A 20,743-nucleotide genomic window follows, 5' to 3' on the forward strand; every position below is an offset into this window, starting at 1 on the left:
TCATTGTATTTTCCACTGAGGGCTTATGAAGGCATGTGGTGAGACCACAAAATTGTCAAAACATTGCAGGTTCCTTCCCACAACCATGTCCTTTCCTAGGCCTTCTACCTCAGGAATTTCTCAGAAAACCTTTCTCCTTCTGATATTTTAAAATCTTTACAATTTGTAATGATTTTTTTTTTACACTATACCTTGCATTTATGTCATCAGTTTTTTGTCCATTACCAGGGTGCCTACAAACCCTGGCATGATCCGTAGTGTTAGATGCTATGCAAACACAAACCACAAATACTGGCACTTTCTCTGCAGGCTACAATGTAGGTTTCACATTCGAAACAGTAGGAGAGGGATGATACAAGCACATAGGGAAGAAGCAGGGCTGAACACAGCTTTAGGAACGTAACGAGACCATGATGGTTAGGATGTCAGGCTGTAGTGGTACCTCTCCAGTACTTGATAGCACTTCCAGCTGCTGGATGTCATTGTAGTAACAACAGCTTCCTAATTTTAAAAAGGGATTCGAAGGAAGACAAGGAATTACTTTTGTCAGTACTTATAAGGCATTTCTTGGTTACCGAGTTGTCTTTAAGAAAGGAGCAGGTGCGAGAAATTCTTAAAACGCTACGTTAAGGGTGCTGAGGTACTTAAAAAAACCCTAAGTTGATCAGTGAGTTGTTACAGCTTTGATACAATCTAAATAAATAAAATATGGAACAGAACCTGCCAATACATGTGGAATTACCTAAATAATTTAATAATTATTAAAAATTTAAATAACACAATAATTAGTTTAAATAAAGCAATAAATGCTTTAAATTTTTCTGCCATCGGAGTTTGGGCAAATTTTTTTTATGTCGAACTACTACATTAATAAATTTATTATGGTTGACTGGTAAGAGAATTGTTGCTCACACACAAAGACTAACAACACAATTAAATGTATGATGTCTTCAATATGGAAATAATTGTGCTAATTAGAGCTCATTAAGTTGGACATTTTGCCAGATTTGGAATTATTTTTCAACAATTTAAGTGCTAATATTGATATTTTATATCAATTATAAGTTCTTAGAGCAAGAGTATTGTTAAATCTGGACAGTTTTATTACTTACAAAGACAAAGATCTTCTGTCCAAAACTACATACAGGAATTCTAGCTTAAGAGTCTGACTGTTCAAAAATACTATCCATGGTCAAAATGTGCAGAAGCGCTAGTTATACTGTGTGACTAACTGCAAGCTACCAACAATAGTAGATAGCTGAAGTTAATTGTGACAAATAATCCAAGAGCTGAGATGTTTGTTCAGATTTTTTGCTGCTGACTGCGACACTGGTCTCTCTAGAAGCAGAGCAGGGGCTCAAGCAAGAACTGGAGCAGGAAACAAGGCAGGACTGGAACAGAGACAGTGAGCTCCAGCTGGGCAAGAACAGCCGGCTCTAGCATGCTGCAGGCTCCAGGGAAAAACAATAAGCTTCCATCCAACAGCCATCCAGTCAGAAATGAGCTTTTCAGGCGACACAAAAACTGCGGTGAGTGGTTGATACAGCAGATGGTTGTGCTACCATTCAGAGTCACTTCAGCAGGCTGGAGAAACGGGCCAGCAAGAACCTCATGAAGTTCAACAGTCCTGTACCTGGGAAGAAATAAACCCATACACTAGTACAGGCTAGTGGCCAGCCAGCTGGAAAGAAGCTTGGCAGAAAAGGCCTTGGAGGTCCTGGTGGACACCAAATGAACATGAGCACCCTTGCAACAAAGAAGGCCAACAGGCTCCTGGGCTGCAGTAAGCAGAGCATTGCCAGCAGGTTGAGGAAGGTTACCTTTCTCTTCTACTCAGCACTCCACATCTAGAGTACTGTGTACAGTTCTGGGCTCCCTAGTATGAGCGAGACATGGACATACTTGAATGAGTCCATCAAAGGGTGACAGACTTGATTAAAGGATTGGAGCATCTGACATAAGAGAAGATGGACTGCTTAGCTTGGAGAAGTGAAGGCATGGAGACATCTTATCTATGTGTATCAATACACATATCAACCTGGTCTAGTGGAAAGGTGTCCCTGCCCATGGCAGGAGGGTTGGAACTAGATGATCTTTAATGTTCTTTCCAACCCAAACCATTCTATGATTCTATGATTCTAATACCTGATGAGAGTGAGTAAAGAGCCAGACTTTTATCAGTGACAGAACAAGAGGCAATGGGCACAAGATGAAACACAGGAAATTCCATTCAAACATAAGAAAGATAATCCTGATTTTTTGGCTGTGATTGAGAAGGTGCATTGACTGGGAAAAGACTGAAATCAAACTCCACAGCGATATGTGACCCTAATGACTATGGATGGTTTCAGGAACTAGACTTGAGAGTGGACTAGCTTGAATATGGAGGTTGAATGATGGGCACAAGAGTTTGATGAGAACTCTAAATCCATATAATAGGAAGTGTACTCAGAAGTCTCCTTTCAGGTCATATTTTTTTGGTTATTGCCCTTACTTGAAGTCTAGAGTAGAAGTCTGGTTTTCTGCTATTTTGCTGCTCTCTTTGGCACACTTGTTTTACTACAGCTGTTGACCTAAGGTGACTTACCATTAACGGCCCTCTGAGAACTCTGCCTCTGCCAATTCTACTTGAGATCTCAGTGAAAATGGAGGAAGGGAGAGTGCAGTGAAAGCAGAGGGACATTGACATGGACTTAATCATTGCAGGCTACCAAATGAAAGCTTGGCAATACCTTCACAAAGAGATGGGAGTCAAGCCAGAAGATCTTAGATAGAAAAATTGCATATGTCTCTTCTTCTATCCGTTTTCAGAAACAATATCAGAAGATGAAGCAGTGTAGAGAAACTCATTCCGAGCATTCATAAAGAACAGCAAAGCTAAGGAAACAATTTTTTCTTGAAATGATTTATGATTATAGTTCCCTGATTGTCAATATGGATCTGTAACAGTCCTGGCTTTGGCATAAACTACAATGTGATTTTTTTTCCCTGTCCTAATCTGAATCAGCTGATAACATTGCCCTAACTTCCTTAGTCAACAGTTGATGAAAAAAATAGAGACTTCAAAGACAGGATCTATGTTCCTGAATGTTATTAAGTGATCTAAAAGGGCTGAGTGTTGTTATTCTTCCTTTACTCTCACTTAAGAGATCCCTTATGTTTACAAACATTTTCTTCTTATTGCCTAAAACAACTATCTGGAGCTTTGTGAATTCCTTTCTGCAGGGCATCTTTCTAACTTTTAGATGTTTTGGTGCTTTGGACACCTAAGAAACCTAAGTATGCTGATGATACACTTAAGGATGCCTTAGCATCTTTGAGGAACTTGCCTAAATGACTGCTGTAGAAGTATTTATTAAACCGGTTTGGTAAACCATAAACCTCTTAACTTTGTCCGTAAGAAAATAGTCCTGTTGGTTGACTCATGACTAAATGGTTCCCAGTTCTACCGACTGCCACCTGTTGTAAATTTAGAGCTTTCAACAAAACAGAAATCCTGATAACCTGTCCTAATATACACTCCCAAAACACAACTTAGAAGGGAAGGTTAGAACAAAGTACTTTCAAAAGCTGCAATTTAGTATTCTTTGTGGTTTATAGTCTAGAGTGTTAACTTCTTGGACTCACAAGGACTATTTTATGTTGACAGAAATTGGAAATCTTAATTTTTTTCACTTATCCTATCTTGTTTAAAAATAACTCAAAATATTTGTTTCTATGTTATCTGAAAGTCACTGGTATAAAAATAGTTGAAGGGATTGTTTACATTTCAATAATGGTGCTGACAAAGTCATAAAAATAAATTACAGAATTTTGTCCAATTTTGGTTTTATCCATACTGAGCTCTGTCCTACTATTACTGCTGTGGTGCTGAAGAAAAAAACCCAAATACTGCCTTTGTATGTTTTTGAACAGTTAATTTATATAAAACATACAAAGCTATTAGTAATTCTAGGAAAAATGACAAGTCAGTCTTTTTTATAATGCCTTTGAAAGGAAGAGAGGTGCAACACATTTCACAGATCAGTAGAGCAAAGTAAAATGGTGATTAAATAAATTCTCTTGGTAATACATTAATTTCAAATACAAGTTTACACAGAACATTCAGATGTTGCAAGGATTATCATAAATGAGTCAAATACTGTAGCAGTACTAAATATCTATACATACAATTATAATGAAGAAAAAGGATAGAAATTATGTAAGAGAAAAAGAAATACTGTTTTCCTCATACAAGTCTTTCTTCCTGCTCTAAAATGTGGTTATATTGTAGAGTCAGAAATATTAAATGAAACTCTGAAGCTGTTTGATACAGAGTAGTGCATGTGATTTAGAACAAATGGGGCTGCATTGGAGCAGAGCAAGAAGTTGGCTTGCATTTAAGATTGAATTAGTAATTTGAAAATGATTGGTAGGGATGCCTAATTCAACTGCTGTGGATTTGATTCAGCATCACATCTGCTTGACACTAGTGTTTTCTTATGTTGCTTTTGCTGGAATTGTTCTTTATTTAACATCACAACAGAACATGGCTTAGCCCTATAGAGTATCCTCTGTGGAAATTCTTCAGTAAATTAGGGGACGATTTCATTCGTGTGTAAGATACTGGATTATTCCATACTGAAAGAGCTTGCTGCTGTAGTACTTTACATTTTTTATAAAAATACTTGTAGTTTTTCTTTTACCCTTGAATAGCAGCACTTTATAGTGTAATCCACAGGAGGAATGTTAATCCATATGCTATCAAGCCCTTTTTTTCTGCTAGAAAGGCTCCTGAGATTTGACGGTATGGGCGAGTGGCAAAACTCTCACATGAAATAGCATCTCCCCTTAATGTCATACTGGCCATCTCTTATTTTCATTCACAAATCTTGAGCATTTTAGTGGCCTTGCTGCCCTTGCTTAACTGAAAAGTGTATGTGTGCTTGTATGTGCATTTACATATTCAGCCACACACATGCACTCCTTCTCCTCCCCCCAGTCTACTTAGCTATCTGTCTGAAACACTTAAAGTTATATTTTGATTCAGTGAAAAAAACAACTGCTTCCTGTATATTGTCCCTCCTCATCCCATCTGTTGCCTTTTTCACGTGGCCAGCTGTTTCCCTGTGACAGCCTTCCCTCTCCAGAAGAACATACTTTGGAAACTGTGAATTACTCCGTTTCTGGAAAACAGCTTCTACTCTCTTCTTCTTCTCCCCCCTGTCCCTCCCCCCTGTCTTCTTGGCCACCTTCTGTGACCTGAAGAGTAAAGCTTCAGCAGAAGATTTTTTTAATTGTTGAGACTAAAAATAAACCGAGGAAGCTGTTTCCATTGTACTCATCCATCTGTTTTGTTTTATCTGGGAGAAACTGAAACTTGGATATGACTTTATTTTGAAAAAACCTGCACAAAGTCCAACTCTAATAAGACAAAGGAAAGCTCTGGGTGAGAACAAACAAACAAATACCCAGTCTTGTGTCTATCTATCTAGTTTGGGTTCTCTGGCAAAGTTGTTTTTTCTTCACCCCCAGTACTATTACTAAATTAGCTACAATGCCAGAACATGCCCACATCCCGATACAGCTCTAAGACCCTTCAGCTTGCAGTGTCAAGCTTTCAGTTAAAGTGATTTTAAAAGTCAATGGTCCCTGCTTCCCACAGGCTGGCTGTGATGGAACGTACTCCTTTTCTTGAGAGGGCCTTCTTCTGATGGAACGGTGGGGCTGTGTCACTATTTCACCGATCCATTTCACACTGAGATAGCACATAGTTTTTGTAGAGATGAAAGCCTGATCAAAACATCACTGAGGTCATGGGCAGATATTTTTCCATTGACTTCAACAGACTTTGTATCTGGTCCTTTGAAAGAAGCTCTTTTACACCAAAAGCTCCAAAGTGAAGGTCAGAGTCAGAATTTAAGCTTGCTTTCCTCTGAAGCTGAACACTAGAGAAGAATGTAGCTGTGATTTCCATGGTGAGCATTCACAGTGCCTAGCTGACACTCCACGGAAGCACCTGAGATATAAGGCTGGGGTTTTTTGTCTCCCTGTGTAGTTTGTGGCTTATGTTAAGCTGCAATCTCTCACGTCTGCTGTGCGCTAAGAACAGTCACATGTAAAGTTACCGTAACTCAGCTGATGTTCAATAACTTGTTAAGCTGCCGTCAAATTATAATGAGACTCTAAGTCTGAGCATTAATAAAACTACCACTCCTAGCAACAAATGGGAATTAAAATGTTGTATCAATTATGGTTTTTATAGCAGGAGTAGATCTGGTTTAATTACAGAAATGGGTTAAGTCATGTCCAACAAGAATAAAAACACAGTGAAAACATCTATTTCCTTATAAACTATCAGGGTGACATGAAACAGTATTAAACACTTATTTGAAATGCCTTCCAGAAGTAATAAACACTTAGAATTAAGCAATGAAATCTCTGTAATTAAATGCTTCATAATGGAAGCCTAAACTTACCATGAAGGAGGCAGCAAAGTGAAATAAGCGATAAAGCAAACTAATATTTTCACTAAGGTTATTTAATTTTATTTTTTATTGTTCATTGATTGTTTCCACAGTAGCTGTTTACTTCATAAATCCACTATAAACAGAAGTCCACCAAGTTACCACGGGGATTGAAAAGAAAGGTGCCAGTGTATGAGTCAGCATGTTCTGCCCATCAGAACTTTTGACAAATCCCGGAGTACTAAAGTGATTATTAATGCTGGAGAGAGATTTCAGAATGGTCTCTTCCATGATGCTCATACTGTTTATCCAGACAAGACGTACAGCAGTATAAGCCCTAACACAACAATGCTTTCCAGCTGCTTCAGAATATCAGTTTTCTCAACTGCATGCCTGTCCCCTAAGTCAGCATGTTGCCTGCGGTAGGTAGTGTCCTGAGGGAGCATTCTCAGAGGAGCCACTGCAAGAGGTGGGAGAGGCAAGATGCACTGGAAGAAAACATCCCACAGTAGGTCTCTGATGACTTCCTCCTTTGCTGCTTTTACAGCTTGTTGGGTGACTTTGGAAAAGTTTCATCACTGCTCTGTGTCTCTGTTACCCCTCTTTAACATAAGGATGGTCGCCCTGATGTCTGTGAAAATACTTTGAGATAATTAAGGACAAATGGTAGAGCAGAGCAAGGGTAGTAGCAATTGCTATACTTATACTTGCTAGCCTTGGGATGTGCTAAATTGTAAGCTTGAGACTTTATTAAGTGTGTACAAAGGCATCTGTTACTTTTAATTACTCTTTCTACAGGTTGACACACTTCTCTACCACAAGTTCCTTCATCTTACCCAGTCTCGTAGAGAAGATGTACCCCTGCCCAGAGTGTTGTGGGCTCGTACTGATTTCAACTCATTCAAACACTTTGTGGCAACCAGAAAGTCATGATGCTGCTTCCTGCCTGTGTAACATTTCTGTTTAATGAATGAAGAGTTAAGCCCTTAATAAATGAGTACGTACATTCTAGGTCCTGATCCCATCTGGTCTCAGCACGTGATAGATACTTGTAAATGACTCTTTTGCATAGGTACAAGTTAAAATAATATTCAGCTCTTTTGCATGTACTTTTTTTCTGATTTATTAGACTGCAAAATAGCTTCACTTGGAAGCAGATTTTGTGTTATGTCTCCTGAGGATAGTGGATGACTTGGGTGGTTGCTGTGAGAGAAGACTGTTAGGGATTAGTAGTTTCTGATGCTCTGCCACTATGCAGCACGTGTTAGGATAGCCTGAAAATTATTTTAACTAATACCGGTCAGAGCTGCTCTCTTAAGAACTGTTCGTTGGGTGGAAATAACAGGGTGGATGGTGATATCCATTCTTCCTCTCAGCCTTTCCCTGCCTCCCTCTGCTATGACTACAGGAAGCAAGGGGAGAGAGCTGATTGCCCACTCCACACCTTTTTGAGGCTCCTCAATGCTGAAGACCATTACAGGTTACTTGAGGAATCAACAAATGTAATAATATTCTTATTTTCTTTGGAATAGTAAATACTTTGGTCATGAATAATCACTTTGCTAATGTCTGTATACAGTGAAGTCTTCTCCAGTTGCATTTTAAGTGCTGTTGCTGTATAAACTTTACATTAACATACATTAAATGTAAAAATTTATTAAAATGTTACATGTGTATTTCAGTGACACCGAGCAGCCTTCATCATGAAATAGGATTCTGCTGTGCATTAACACCGAACAAGTATGAATTCTAATAATGCCAAAAGAGCAGCTAACTATCAAAAGAAAACAAGTATTTAGTGGGAGGCATTGATCTATGGAGAGAAAACAAGTAAACTCTGGCTCTGAAGTCAGCATATCCAGAGACAGCTTTATAAATCTGTATTCAATCACAGTACCTCAGGAGGGCTCTGAATCAACAGCAGTGCACCCTTCTGTAACTGAATTTAGGGTAAAATAGATTTGGGTTTTCTTGTTCTTTTTTTTTTTTCCCTTGTAGGCTTTGAAAATGTTGATGCTGTAAAGTTGTATTTGTATCATCTTGCACATTCTCTTTCTCTGGACATGCTTTTGGGTTTTTGTTTTGGGCTTTTTTTTGGTGTGTTTGATTTATTACATTGGTCTTTTTGTATTGCTTTAAAAAGAAATAAAATAAAAAATAAATAAAAAAGAGAAAAGCAATAAGAAAAAAGTTTGACCAAAAGGTGGCAGTGAAGTCACGTAAAATATACCATCCTACATTTAAATAATAAACAGTTTAAAAGAAAAATCTAATTCACCTAAGCTTTAAGAGCTTTATTGTTAAAAAGTTACCAGTTAGTCTGCATGTTAATGTAAAAGCTCCAAAAGGAGTTTGACTTACTGAAGTAACCTATTGCTCGATACAAGCCTGCTATTGACTCATGTGTGAGCTGTGTGTAAGACAGGAAAAGAATGGCTTTGCCTTGATCTAGTCTCCTCCTTCTCAGAGAATACATCACAGAGGGTTTGGATGACTCTTCCTGTCGAGATGGGAACACCCAGGGCACTGCTCATCCATCATTCCCAGTGCACACTCTACGTGTCTAAACAGCCTTTCTCTTGCTCTTCCTTTTCTAGCTGTTTGAGAGTCACTGGTGAAGCAAAGGGGTAAGCCAACATTTGAGCTCTTCGGACCATGGTGAAAACTTTGTTTGCTGTGCTCTGTCGGCTGTAGCTTGTACGGATGTTTGGTTCACTACTGTGTGTGTGGGTACATGATCCTTTCCTCAGCTGTGTCTGCCAGATGTTTATCCAGTTAAGTAATATATATGACATTTCACTCTTCTACCTCAGCAACTGATTTTGTTTAAAAATGCACTTTCCTTTATTATTCTTATTAGTTATGACTGTAGCTAAGTACTCCAGTTGTGCTCTATAGAAAATACAAAATAAAAAGATAGCTTCTCCCTCAAGTAGTTATACCCTAGTGCTTAGTTTCCTTTTCCGTTCTTAAATTGTTCCTCATTTGCACAGAAGCATAAAATTTGAAGTACAAACGTACATATATGTTTAAACATCATTGCTGAAGCACTCATATTTTGTTTCTGGGTCTAGCCCATTGAAAAGGTCAAATTCCTGTAAATGTCTTCTGAGGCTCTGCATGTTTTTCAATGCATTTCCTCCTGAATGTTAGTAAAATATATTATGGAAATTAGGGGCAATATATATCGCGAAAGTTAGCTTCATTTATCTGTATGGCTGCTTTTCATAACTCATAATCCAAGGATCAATGTTGATCCATAAGACAACAAAAACTTGTCCTGGAAAAAATTAATAAAAAACTAGCTACAATGTCCTTGGAATATAAACAAGGAAGTAAGCAAGTAAAATAGTGGGCAATAAGAGTAAAAACCTGAATATTCAAGATTTAGCCAGATTTTTGTTTGGTTGGAAATGACAAGGTGTTGCGAGAACCCTGTACAAGACAGTCTTTACGTTTTTTTTAAAAAAATCTGTAAATGATCCTCCATGTGAAGAGAGGTTAAATAACACTGTTAGACAGTATCCTACTGACTGCGTTATCCAGTCAGTTTAAAAAACTGACATCCTGTCGCCTGGGAAGTTGCTCCACTGTGTGATAGATTTCTTTGCAAGGAAACTTTCATGCCATGCCGCCCAGACTTCCTTGGCATCACATGATGTTCATCAGGTCCCAATTCAAAAACAAAAATGCAAAATCTTCAAAAGGTATTTAATATAGTTTATATTAACCACTATTTTGTAAGCCTGTTAATAAGCAGAAAGTTAAACCTACAAATGCTGCAATGTTGTAAGATGCTGTATTTTTAGAAGTCTTTACTGGCCAATGGATAATTTATGTAAGTTAATCCCATTAAAATTAGAACCAAATTATCTTGACATTGAGGATGGGAAAATCAATCCTTACTCTACTAAGAGCAATCTTTTAATTTCACACTGGGAATTTGAGAATGCTTTTCCTGTTTTCCCAGCTTTCGGTACATTTATTTAAGATTTTTTTTTTTCTCACTATGATTCGAGCCAACCAGGGGAAGCCACTGACAGGAGATACACCAAATGTGTTTACTTGAACCACATCTCTTTCTGAATTTATAAAATTTCTAATTTTATTCAATGAAGATGCTGTAGAGCTTCTGTGATTTGAGTTTCACACAGCTATAGATTTCTTAGATTATCTCAGTTTGGAATGTCTGTACAGTTTTGATAGCAATTGCAATACTTAGTTAACTTGTCCTAATTAAATCATTTGCAAACTATTGATGAACCCTGAGCAGAGGAAATGAAATCAAGGAGATGAAGAAATCAGAAACATTTAGTTAAATACTTGAAGAGACTGACACACGGAAATTGCTATTTTTGTTAAATTCATGTCAGGTGAGGCATCTTGTGAGCTATATACTTCTAACTCTTTTATTTTGTATTAATCAGTCAGAGTAAAGGTGCCAGATAAAAGCTTTAACTAGTTACCTGGGAGTATTGGGGTGGCTATGGGAGAAACTCCCAGCTGGTTCGTAGTCAGTAGAGCTGCTTCCCCATTGGAATGGGCCCTGGGCATGCCTGAAGGTGGACTTACCCTTGAGGTGGCTGTAGCCTCTTTCATTAGCTCTGCTTGTATCAATGTGGTGCTCCCTCTGTGCCATGTGGTAGGGCAAAAATTGCAGCACTGCTGACTTGGCTGCCTGAGACAGGACTTTTTATTGTGGATCTCCTGCAACTGCAGAGTTCTCTAGCTAGATGTGGCTCTAAGGAAATGATGTTCCTCTCAACAGCATTATTTTCACTCTTTCCCAGGTACTGCTGTCATCACTGCTGGATGTATAAAGTTCTTGAGGTGGAAGAAGGATGTGCTGGGAGCATGCTGAGTTGGGGCTGGAAAGAGACAAAGTGGTTGGCTCTCCCCATCATAAGGAAACTCAGTGCTGAAATGAGCTCAGATTCCTCCGTGGAATTAAGGAGATGCCACCATGTTCCTGACAGCATCCTCGCAGCAAATGGGACTCATGGCTAGAGGAGTAAGTCCGTTTTTGTTTGTTTGCTGATTGGGTACAATCTTCCTGTGTTACCTGATCAAAACAGTGGGATCTACTTTGACTTCGGGTTCCTTTTCTGCCTTCTAAAAATTTAATCTACTTAAAGCATATGTAGAAGGCTTTGGCAAGCATTGGAAAATATAGCTGTGTGCTGGGAAGTAACAAAAAAAGAAAGAAAAAATACTGTGTTTTGGATAATAGACAAAATATCGTATTCTGAAATTTATCCTAAGTTCAATAAGTGTTTTTAAAACGTTTTTCCTTTTGTGTATTACAATTATGGGTGCAGGGACCTGCTGCCTGCTGGAAGGTAGACTGCAGGTGATAAGCAGTATTTCTAAAAAATATCCTTTATAGTTTTAATAGTAAAATGATGATTTGTATACAATACAACAACCACCTTCTTTCCTGGCTGCCAAAGAATAGTGGGATGCAGTATCTGGGGATTTTTTTCCAAAAATCTTAAGCGGTCCTTCAATTAAAAAAAATGAAGAAGCATTTGATTGTATTGCTATAATTTCACATAAACTTGAAGTAATTCCTTCATTTAAAGTTTTTGGATGAGGTTGCTGGTGTTCTGAAATTCTTCTCTTGGTATATATAGTGGATAAAGAAGTCCAGTCAATTGGAGAGAAATTTATATGGATAAAAACAGATACATTTTTCACATTTGAATGGAGAGGGAACGGCTTTCTTGTAGTGAAAAAATAAATTAAACCAGGAAAATTCATATAGACTTCTTCAGGAGAAGGAAAGCAATCTGTATTATTTTTAGAGCTACTCAAAGACAATTTATATATATAAGTTGAAATGGCAAAAAGACACTGATGCCCAAATTTTAGTTAATTTCTTTGGGAACTGGGTACCTAACTACATATTTCCCCTAATCTTACTCATGAGGCACGCCCCTTTTAGTTCTAAACATGTTAAAATTACTAATCTAAAGCATGATTCTTTAAATCCTACGCAGGTGTCCTGATTTTCAAAATGTGCAATATCGAAGGTTCCATTAACATTAGAGTAAAACTGCACTTTATACTAAGAGTTTGGTTATCATTTCAGATAAGGCTTTCCTTAGAATACATAAAACTTGTGCTGAGGACAAAAATTTCCCTGCTGCCACATGCACAATATCAGCATCATTCATGCCAAGAGTCAGCACTGGCTGCCACTATGCTTAGCTGATAAAGTCCATTTGGCCGTCATGCCTGGGTTTCCTTTCCGTGAAAACTGCAGTGCTGAGGGTTGACTAGATGCATGCCTGGATCTAGCCGTGATAAGGAGTTTGACTATGCTGCAAATTGTGCTTAGGAGTGGGAACTTGAAAGGACAGAGAATCTGCAAACTAAATGTAGCTTTTATGAAATAGCTGGAGCCCAGTCAGGGGGTGGTAATGCTATCAGTGCCTGTTAAAGCTTCAAACTGGGACACAGAGAATCTCTGGGTAATGGTGGACTTGAATAAATCTTTGGATAATATATTTTGTCTCTGTCTATAACTCCTGTTATGTAAAGGACTGATGACTTAGCTTGTCTTGTGTACAAAACACATCTCTCTTCAGGTCATCCTCCTTAGTTCATGCTGTTTATTTCCCTCTCAAGGTATATAGAGAATGTTTTCTACTTTCCCCTGCAGACAGAAAAGTATCTTCAATTAGATATTTATCTAAAGCTATTATCAGCTTTAGCTGTGTTTGTTACAGAGTAAAACATACCCACGCAGTAAACCCAAGCAGGCCTGTCCTGCAGCCCTATCTAATAACAGCAAGAGATGCACATTAAGCTCACAGTATGTTCACATTATTTTCGTAGTAACTTTTATACATTATCGCAGGACAAAAACAAAATTAGCAGCCAATAATGCTGTAATCAAGAAAACAGCATACAGAGGGGATAAAGAAAGAACAATTTAGAGCTGCCAATTACAAATAATTAATGATAAGAAGGTACTTTTATGCAGTGCTTATCTTAGCTGGATCCCTCCTTGCTGACAGGAGCATCTACATTTTTTTTCAAAATATTCCAATTTTATTAACATTTCATGTTGCATTAAACAATTACTAAGCATTTTTGTCTAATTTCTTACATTCCTTCTTATACCCTTTGTATAAGATCTCATGTTGATAGCCTAAAGCAGGCTTCACCTTTCTTCGTATGGAAAACTTTTTGCTTCTTACACCATGGGAGGTGATGGCAAAGAACAAAATAAAAAGAACATACAACTTCTAAGTAATATGTTCTTTTCAAATGCATATTGCTCAAAATATAAAACAAGCTCTTTTTAGTTTTTAGACTAATACAAATCAAGCTCTCTTTAGTTTTCAGACTAATACAAATCAAGCTCTCTTTAGTTTTCAGACGGTGTCATTGATTTGTATATCTGAACTTACAAGATTGTTGACATCTGCTGTTTTGAGACAGAAACATGCTGAATACTGCTAATTGTTCATTGCACTAAGGAGCCTTTTATACAATTAGGCCACATTTTTTGATGAGGAAATCAGCTTTAAATTAAAGGACTGCACTAGGGAAAGGTGTAATTAAAAGGTTCTACCTAAAAGGAAATTGGAAAACTATACGAGTATTGTAGTGCTTTATCATGCAGCAGTTCTGAAGAGCTTTTATTTCTGCAATGAACTTCAGTACCTGAAGAAGACCTTTTTACAGAACATGGTAATTCACTTTCAGAAGTTTAGTTACATTATTTTGGAATTGGCAAGACTGAAGTGCTTGTGATAAGACAGCATTTGGAGACCATACAGTATTCATGAAAGACAGCAAGAAGTACACACAGGACATCTGAGCAGTGATACTTGAGGAATCTTATTTGACGCACTCACATAGTATTTAATTGCAGAAATATTTTTTTTCCTAGTGAAGAACGGGTGTATTTTTTGCCAGGAGAGTAAATGCAATTGGTGCAAAGAGCACCCTTTATGACATCCTGAGGCCACAGTGACTCTTTGCTCCTTTTATTTCCCTCTTTATTCTTATGCTGCCCAAGCAGGCAAACCAACTCAGAAAAGACAGAGCTGCCACTGGGCTATTCCACTTTCTACAAAGTAGAACAACCTGAACTTACCTTCTTCTACACCTCTTCTACCCGGTACTGAGTCTCCTTTTTGCCCAGATTCAATGTTACCCTGCTTCCAGGTGGACGTGAGACACCACTAATTCTGCGTCAGGTGAAGGTGTGAAACTGGGCTAGGTATTTAGTTTGTAAGCTCATTAGTCAATCCTCCATATCTACCTTCTTTCTGAAGATGTCCAATAATCTTCTTTTCAATTACTATCTTTACTTAGTCTGGCTTTGTTTGACTATGTTAACTGATGAGTTCACACTGATACAATAAGACTTTTATATTTAGGCTGAACTTCTTGAATCCTCCCCTGTAGTCATGGACAGATGGACTGGTGATGCACAGACCTATCAGTGTCCAACACTCATAAGACGATCTCCTCACAATGTCAGAGATACTGACCTTTCCAGGAATAGAAAATGTCTCACTCACATACAATCTACTTGATCTTCTTCTGAGTAAAGAAATTATATTGATGATGTGAAAAGTTTGAAATACATCCTTTCAGGACATGTTTTTCAAAGCGTTGGTGGGTTTGGGTCAGAAATAGTTATGTATGTATAAGAAAGTTGGGTACTACATAAATACAGGCTTATCTGTGCATATGCAAGCATGAAACATTTAAGTTTTGTGTGTCCTTTAAATTTCCCAAGCATGGCAACCAGTAAGTATTAATGAAAGCTTTTTCTCCACCTAAACTAAATACAGAAAACACTCATTTACTAGGCAAAGAAGAGACATTATTTTCATTTTTCTCATTGATGATATTTTCAGTCAATTATGCAAACTTCCTGAGACAAAATGAAAATAAAGACACTGTAAAGACACTTCAGTATCTCAGTTCGTTGTCTTCTTTAACTGGTCTGCCAAGGACCTTTTATTAGAGATTATTATAATACTGATTTCAATGAAGAATTCATTTGGTATTATCTTCATATTCAACATGTCTTTTATATCTCAGCCTGTTTTAAATGTAATTTCATACACTACGTCTCATAAGAAGAGTTGCAAAGGGTTGTTAAAGGTGTTATCATGAACTTAGTATGCTCTATTCAGTCTGGTAGATGCTTTTCTTGCAGACAGACTATTTCTGCGCAATTTCGTTTGGGGAACTACACAGAATGTTGAGTCTTACAGTAAGAACTCAGCAAGCTGTTGATATGTGCCTGAAAAGTAACAGAATGTTTATAGGACAGAAAAGAAATACCACTACTGAATAGGTGCTATCCTTATTAGAGCGTACAAGGCAATGTACCAAATTCCCATATAAATGACATCATTGGATCTGCCCTGTATCTTTTCTGTTTTAATTTCCCCACATTCCTTTTCCCACAATAGGTTTGTTCTGTCCCTTCTTTGGTGTATGGAAGTGTAGGAAAGTCTTTACCTGAACAAGGGATCTCTCTTGTCCATTGGTCCTTTCAGGAACTTTTATCTGCTTGAGTCCTTGAGCTGTGCTAACTCAAACTTGTGCTAAGAGACATAAATTACATTTTGTAGCGCTACTCTAGCTGTGTGCTAGGGGGATTCATTTCAAGGCAATATGTATGATTCTGTCTCACTCTTCTTTGTGGTTTGCAACATGGGAGGGCAGTTTTAATTTGCTCTGGGTGAGTTGGTAGGGAGGGATATTGATTCAGTTTCTTATCTGTGTTCTGCATTTCTTTCCTCCCTGAAGTAATGTGATCCACAGCTTGAGTTGCACAGGTCTCTGTAGAGAAACATTGACCTAGATCTTCCATATGTGAGTGTTGGTCTCAACCTCATAATGACATAAACTGATAAAAATGTTTATGAAGTTCAGGGCTAGGCCTTACCTGTGTGCTGGATCGCTTGTCTTTGTGGTGTTTTGAACTTGGTCCCTCTGATGAAACCCATAGAAAGATATGGTGACTCTTATCTAGGGTCATCTTTAGTATAGCCATAGCAAGCATGGCCTGAAATGGGAGCCTTTTGAACACTTGCCTGCAAAAGCAGCACAGAAAGATCAGGAGATGCCTGACACCTTGCTTAGTTGAACTGAGACCAAGCATGATAGGATGCCTCATTCCACCATTGCTGGCTGGTAAGTCTGGGAGGGGTTAGGAGTAAACACTAAAGTAGTTTGTATAATTCATTTAATGTCAAAGAAACCTAGGCATTCACTAAGACAGTTTCAAGCCCAAGTGTATTTAATTTAATGCTCTGTTATTGTATTCGTGAAGCAGCTAACTTCCAGCAGCTTGCTTATGTGTCTGCGCTTAGCAGGTTTTGTCTTTCTTGATAATTAGAACTTCCAGAGTGGAAATTCTGGTTGTTAGCTTGCCTAATCCTGATTCAAGACTGCAAATGTTTTTGCTCATTGCGTTTTACTTTTCCAGTAGAATATTTACTGACCTGCCAGGACTGAAATTCTGGGGAAACATATTGGAGACCACAAAAGCCTTGATCTTAGAGCTACATCCCCTCAAAGCCTTCACATAAACTAGGATATATGTAGATTGTGATTATTTAATATAGGCAATTCTACCTTCCCATTTTCACAATTGATTCTTTAGAGATATATTTTTATTTACTGATGCACTAGCTCAACATCATGAATAAAACAGAAGTGCAATAAGGTTAAATACAGACATATTAGATGGTCCCAATGCAAAAAAGTTCAAAATGTGTTTGCTGAGTCTGTGCTGAAGGGTAACTTCTGTTAAACAAGGTAAGTATATCTCCAAACATGTGTTTATTAGTAGGCCAGTGTTCACATTTCTGGCAGTCTACTCATGGTTTATTGTGCACAGAAGCCAGAAAATAGAGTAGAAAAAAGACCAAGAGCTTGCTTGCCTGGAACGTGCTTGGAATGCAAGCAGAATAAGTTTTGTTCCTAAGAAGAGAGTGAATCTGTGTCTGTATGATTGGTTTGCTGTCTGTGTTTTGGGACTGTGAGTCGTGACTGAGAAAGTGGTTTGGTAGCTGAGGATGTGAGGCAGGCTTCCTAATTTCAGTTTCTGCTGGTACTTGGATGATTATAAAAGGTAAAGGGGGATCGGAATTAGCCTATGCAAAAGCCTTAATAGACAAGCTCCCAGCAAACAGAACATGGCCCAGCTAGAGGGTACTTTGGAGGAAGGATTGCTCCCTTCTTTGGATACATGGGCTAGAAGAACTATGACAATGCTTCAGAGGCAAGAACTGAAGGCAACTTACTGAAGGGAAGAGACAATGGAGATAAGTGTATGCAGATTCCACAGGATGAAAATTATCCCTAAATGGAAGCCTTGGAGACATTTGGGTATGAAAGACCATCTCTGTGAGCTAATATCAAAACCTGAGGAACAGAGATGCAGATGGGTGGCAGTGCTCATATTCAGAAAGGATATGAAAAGCATGACAGAGAGAAGGCTGTACAGAAAATTTTGTACCTGTGGACAAATCCTAAAAACAGGGTGTATGGGGCAGCCCTAAGTGAATATTGGATAAACATGACTGAATACAAGATACAGAAAGACACTGACTTATGAAGAAGTAGGGTTGCTACTTGTTTAGAACAGATGAGTTTAGGGACAGGGCTGGGAGGCAGCCGCAAAGTCTGAGTGCACTGTAACAGAGTAGAACATCCATATTTCTAACATCTATTAATTTCTGTCATGAATGGTCTCCATAGAACAAAGGGCAACACACCAGAAATCATAAGTTTAGCCAAATTGTTGTATAATTTATACTTTTTATGAGGGGGAACATAGGAAGGCTAGTAAAGTCAAGAAAGTGTTAAAACGTTTGTCTTGTGCATTCTGTGAAAGAAAGAATATGTTAAAATTGCAATATAAAGGTCTTCTTAAACTGGGAATGGAGAGAGAAAAGAGGGAGTCATGATTCCAGGAAGTGCTTTGAATATCAAAGGCAAACCCTGAATATTTCATTTGCTTTGAAAGGACACTGATCAAGCTTTGAATGTTTCATTTGCATTAAAAAGGGACAGGAATACACAGTCTAAGAGAAATCATCCAGGATTGGAGGGAATCACCCAGCAGATGGAGTAATTTGATGCATTCTGCACCCTTAGCTTTTGCAACAAGAGTTTTTGGGTGTTTATTATTTCTTGAGCACCTAAGGAGAAACCATTTTGCTGTTAAAATTTTGGTATACATTTTTAAATGTATTTACTATTTGCAATCCAGTTTACAAGTTTGTAATTCATTGTGTGAACTTTATCTTCATAAACTAGCTTTTATTGTGCTTTGACCATTAATACTCACATAGTGTTATAGGGGGAGTCTCGGTGAAGCTGAGAATTTGGGGATGCATAATCTCTTTGAAAGTAAAAAGAATCTATGAGAAGCACCTTCCTTGAGACAAGCTGCACACAAAATCATATTTTTAAGAAACACGGGTGCTTTCCTGGTAAGGTGCAAGAGCTAGTGTGCAGGCTATTAAATACAAAAGTCCGTCCAGTGAACAACTGTCCTAAAGGCAGCAGCCCATGGAGATACCTCACCACTAAATGTGTGGAATGGAGCAAGTTCCTTCAAGACTTATTCATCTGGTCTACTTGACCTTAGGATCAATTGGATTGGAGCAGAGTCAAGCTACGGTAGCTAACTTGTTTCTCATCCTCAGATAAGACTGTTTGGGGATTTGGCCTGTCACCATGCCTAAGTCAGAGAGTTCAGTTTGACAGTAGCTTTCAACTTTTGTTTTGTAACTCCCCTCCCAAAACCAAAAGCCTTTAATTCGGTCTCTTTGCAACCATAGAACACAAACTTTGTGCGGTGTTTGAAATATTTGTGGATGTCCCCACAGATTCAAAACATTTAGCATTACTTTGTAGACAGGCACAGTTTTTGTGAATCTCCTGTTGTGAACCTAGCATTTTTTAAAAAGATAAATGTTAAAATTAAATTAAGGAAGGATGATATTGGTGAAAACACTGATGTTGAGTGAGGGCTAATACAAACAATCATCTCATTGGCTAGAATTAGCCGTTGCAAGTGCCAGTCCTCCACAGACAAAGATATTTTGGTAAGCAAAACCAGAATTTACTACAGAGTTGGAACAAATAAGAAAGTTGAGGAACCTTCATTACAGAAGTTTGGAAGGTACCTATGAATGGCACAAATTACTGCTCAATTTACTTGATCTATTGTGACACAAAGGTTCTTGCCAGAGCCCTTGGCTTGTAAGGTGAAAAAACCCCAAACCTCTTATTACTCTAATTAGACACGTAAATTAGGTCAGATTTATTCAATCTTGGCAGGAGGCAGACAACTTATAACTAGAATTGTAATTGTGCTTGAAGGAACGCTTGGTAGCATTGGTGCTGGACGCTGAAAAAAGATAGGGTTGCTTGGGATTTTTTCCTAACCCCTGAAGAAAAGGCATTCTATGTCCCCTTTAAGAATCAGATTAAATTGTTATATACTAACCCCTCATTAAGGCAAATGATAGGTAATTAGATTTCAGAATCTTCCTCATTAAAGAGGGACAATCCTCACTACTCTTCCAGATCCTGCTGGCAGTGCTAGTAAGGACAACCCAGGGCAATACAGCTGTTGGGTTCTATAAGACATATCACACATGCAACAAATGAACAAAAAGTTTTGTGCAGAGGATATGCTGGTTCTAAAACCCATGAAGACTTGTTTCCAAATTATGAGAATGCATTGAGAACTGTGTACATAATATTCGTGCAAATGTTGCAGAAAATTCATTGTTATGGGATAGATTAAATACAAATTCAAGGTTTAGCAAATGACATTGAAATATCTAGGGTATTAATGTTAAGAAATGTAAATAGCTAAATCAATGCCATTATTACACCAAGCACTAACTGAGAATTGTTTAAATGAAAGTTTTTCCTCTGAGAGTCTCTGAGAAAAGAAAGATGGAAATTATTATTTCTACCAAGATTAAGTAAGGGCTCAGGGAGATTCCTACCTCAACACTAATTTCAGAAAATCAGGGATACCCTTAAAAATGGGAACTGCTTTCTTACCCTTATCTGCTTGTCTGACAGTATTTGGCTTCTAAAGCTGTAGTGGTATCATATTTATAATAAACCAGGCTATACAATGTTTGCTTTCTATCATAAATGCAGTGCCTGTATGCTTGAGTCTTATTATTTATACTGTGGTTCCGGACTTTGAATGGTTGTTAGTTAATCGGCAGTATTCATTGGACCTGCCAGATAATGGCCAGATTAGTGTATCAACATCAGTT

This window comes from Nyctibius grandis, chromosome 7, assembly GCF_013368605.1.
Source record: "Nyctibius grandis isolate bNycGra1 chromosome 7, bNycGra1.pri, whole genome shotgun sequence".
NCBI classification, from domain to species: domain Eukaryota; kingdom Metazoa; phylum Chordata; class Aves; order Nyctibiiformes; family Nyctibiidae; genus Nyctibius; species Nyctibius grandis.